Below are 4205 nucleotides of genomic sequence, written 5' to 3' on the forward strand. Positions count from 1 at the left end.
AATTAGCGATACATGCATACAGTTATACAATGTACTTTACATGTACATGTATAATTAATATTTACATGTATTATGTATACTTGTCATTATAAACTTTATTAGTAATATTTCTCATTGTCTATAGATTCCTCTACCTGAATCTGTTACTGGTAGATTTGATCACTCACTCACAGCAGTCACAATGTCACCAAACTGTGTGTGGCTAGTAATTGTTGGAGGATGTGACAAGGCTACAATAGAATATGTTGGAGGAGTGGAGGAGCTGATGCATACATTTATCACTGATACTAATAGACTAACAATGATAATTGAATTAGGTAAAATAATAATTGTAACTAGACGAATGTAAAACATTAAGGGGCTCAGCCCCCTAGCCACGCTATATTTTAAAGGTTATATGGTATAGAGCTACATTATTGTACATGTACATGAGTAAAAACAGTAGTTTGTAAGTTTATAATGAAGTTATCATGCTTGGAAATACAAATTTTCTTTATCAGTTTATCACATTCTGCAGCAAAAAAGTTGTGTTGGAAGCCAGAGACAGTAACTGCAGTCATAGGTTATGTCAGTAGTTGTGGAGGCTTTACAAGCTCAACTGTGGCATATCTGCCTTCTTAATCTTCCTTGTTGTATTTGGAAAGTAGTAGAGACTTCTCTTGCATTCTTGCTGACTCAAGTGAGTGACTTGTAACTTGTAAGGTCAAGAACATGACCTTGACCTGGCACCATTTTATTTCACTGTGACCACGCCCGTTTTCAAAGAAGATAAAGATTAGGTTATTAAAATAGGAAAATTTTTCATACGGATAAATAGGGGTGACGTACGTGTACAAACAAACATACTCTACTCGAACTAGTGGGCTTCGCCCAATGAGGATTTTTTAAAATTTATTGATTATGTACCATTATAGTGGGATTTATTGATGAAGGTTTTATTTTGACAAGTTGACAATTTAAAATAAAACGTCAAATTTTATAACTGCCAACAATTATGTACTTTGTACCACATGTACGTGAAGGCACGATTTGTTTTATTTGTCAAATTAAAACTAGCCAACCAGGGAAATTTACTGTTTTTTTCAAATTTTTTACTCATCAATAAATCCCACTATATGGTATTATTTTGTTCTTATTTCAGTATATATTGAAGCTGGTCAGTGGATAGTACAGTCAGTACTGGATGGTAATGATCTCACTAGTAAGAAATATCAAGAAAAGTATTCATCATACAGCAAGACCAGAACATGGTGGATGGATCAGCTAATAGAATATCCCACAGAGAAGGAAATGAATCTTCAGAGATACATCCAGTCTTTACATCAAGAACTACAAGTGGCTCATCAGAACAAAGTATCACTACAGGAGGCACTGACTGAGGCCAATAAACAAGGTACATGTACATGTGTAATATTATTCACATCCAATGTAGTGTATGTAGTGTACATTACATTATGTATCAATATAACATTTAATAGTAATTGTTAATGCAATAAGGCTGCTACAATATATTTTTTTCAGGCTCTAAAGTTGATGGCAGTCAACTAGTTATTATGAATGAGAAATTGGAAGAGGTTTTACAAGAGAAACAGATTATTACTGGTTAGTGTATCATCAGTACATAATATTATATGAGTCTATTAATGTAGAAGATAATGAGAAACTTAGAGCTACAGTTGCTTATAATGAAGTATATATAACTGAAATAGAAGAAGAGAAGAAACAAGTTGAGGAAGAGAAGAGAAAAGTAGAGGAGCAATACCTCATTGACAAACAGATCACTAAAGGTTAGAGTATATCATCAATGTGCATTTATTATATGAGAAAATATTAGAACTTAAAGCTAAAGTTGCTGTTAATGATGTATACATCACTGAATTAGAGGAAGAGAACGAAAAAGTAGAAAAAAAGTATCACAAAGAGAGACAGCTCACTAAAGGTTAGAGTATTGTCTTCAATGTGTACATGTATTATATGAGAGAATATTTAGAACTGAAAAGTAAAGTTGCTGATAATGAAATGTATACTGCCAAACTAATGAAGGAGAAGAGTGAATCCAAAGAGACTAGTACCAAAGAAGTGCAATTTGATTACATGATCCCTTCAATGGGTAAGAGTATTATACTGACTGAGTGTATATTGTATACAATTCATAGATAATTTGGAATGTCTGAGTGATGTCCAGGTAGCAGAGAAGAAGCTGTTCTTAATTCAAGGAGACAAACCTCAACTGATGAATTGGGAGAAATATGGTGTAAGGATTGGAGTACAAAAAGGAAGCCTATTGTCCTCTGAGACAGTAGAAGCAGCAGTGGTTGCTCTTGTAGGAGGACAGTTCGAGTTTCCTCCTAATACTGTCCTAGTGAGTGCTGTGTATGCAGTATCACTCTCAAAGCCTCTCCTCAAACGACTCAAGTTAGAGATACAGCACTGTGTTGATTTAACAGGACGACCAGATCTTGCACAATACTTAAAGTTTGCTATAGCTCCCGTGAGCACACCCAGTCTTCCTTACCTGTTCAAGTTTGCAGAAGGAGGAGAGTTTAGCTCTAATGGTGGGTATGGATTCATTGAGCGTAAAGATTTCTGTTTGGTGTGCATACTGGGATTGCTAATAGTATCTATGACTGGAGGAGGAGGAGGAGGAGGAGGTCAGCAGCAACAAGGAACAGGATCTCAAGGAGCAGGTGTAGTACCAGCTCAGGGAGGAAATGCACCAGTCCCTCAACAACAACCAGTAGTTAACCCACAAACCCAAGGAGAGCAGTCACAAGAAGGACAACGGGAACAAGAAGGAGATGCACTGACAGTACTAGCCCAGCAACAGCAACCAGGTCCAGGAGCTAGTGAACAAACCAATGGACAACAAGGAGAGGAGGTACAAGAGGAACGGAAACATCAACATGGAGCTCAGTCACATAAAAGAAATAAATCACAGTCACAAGATGGACAGCAAGAGGAAAGAGACCTTCTAGGTGAAGGTGGATACCAAAAAGGAGGAGAGAGGGAGTCACAGGAACAACCAGAACCATTGGAACTACAACAGGAAAAGGGAGGACAAGAGGAAGATCCTGTACATGTAGAAACAACCAAAGGAAAGGAAAATAAAGAGCACTTTGATGAGAATGTTACTTCACCTATTTCTGAAGTAGTGAATAAACCAACCACTGAATCTAAAGATGGTAAACATACACTCTATTGATACTGTATGTACTAAAATTATTGTATTCCTAGAAGCACAGTCCAATGGTGTAAAGGAAGCTGTAACATATGCTGGTCTGGTTTATTATGAAGAAGATGGTATAGAGTATCTGGTGACTTTTACTGCAGCTAAGAAATTGGATGCACTCATTCATGTAAGAATGTAATTTTATATACACAATGTGTTTATTATTATTTGATAGTATATTGAGCAGAAACACTCTGAAGCTAAGATTGGACCAGATATTTCCTTTAATTTCAAGTTTCCTTATGATTATGTTGAATTAAACTTTGATGCACCTCAAAAGAAACCATTCACTGGATGGACACTCACTCCTCACACTGATCCTTGCAGAGTAAGCTAATTGTTATTTTATAACTCTAAGTCATATCATGTATATAGTTATATCAAGAGGCCATTGATAAATTTGGTGATAAAGAGCATTCTCGTCCTTCATGTTGTCTCATATCAGTTTACGGATCACCTGATGCTGTCCCTTTTCTTAATTACTTCATACCACTGAAAGGTGTGGCTCGTCCAGTTTCATTAAACATTCATAGAGCACGAAGAAATTTCACTGTTCCTGTTCCTCCTTCAACAAGTAATACATGTACATGAAGATACAAATGATTTACTTATTTAATATTAATCAGATTCTACTACCTCCTCCTCCTCCTCCAATGTAGTACATGAACCAACTGCACTATCCACTGGAGGAACTAGTAAGTATTACTGTATGTATATGTGTTACTTTATGATGTCTATTCTTTAGTTGCTCCTAGCAGTAGTGGCAGTGATGAAACTATTCCAGTACCAGCTAAAAGAAGAAGAGAAGGAGGTACATGAACACAACATGTTATAGCTATTGACTATTGGTATTATTGTAGGTTTTGATATTAAAGCAGCTAAGCAAAAGATCAAACAAGTTATGAATGAGAATCACTCTGATTTTGTGGATATTTTGGAGAGTTCTCTTAAAGAAATTGCTAACAAGCTGTTTGAA

This window comes from Amphimedon queenslandica, unplaced genomic scaffold (assembly GCF_000090795.2).
Source record: "Amphimedon queenslandica unplaced genomic scaffold, v1.1 AMPQUscaffold_12475, whole genome shotgun sequence".
Classification (NCBI taxonomy): Eukaryota; Metazoa; Porifera; class Demospongiae; order Haplosclerida; family Niphatidae; genus Amphimedon; species Amphimedon queenslandica.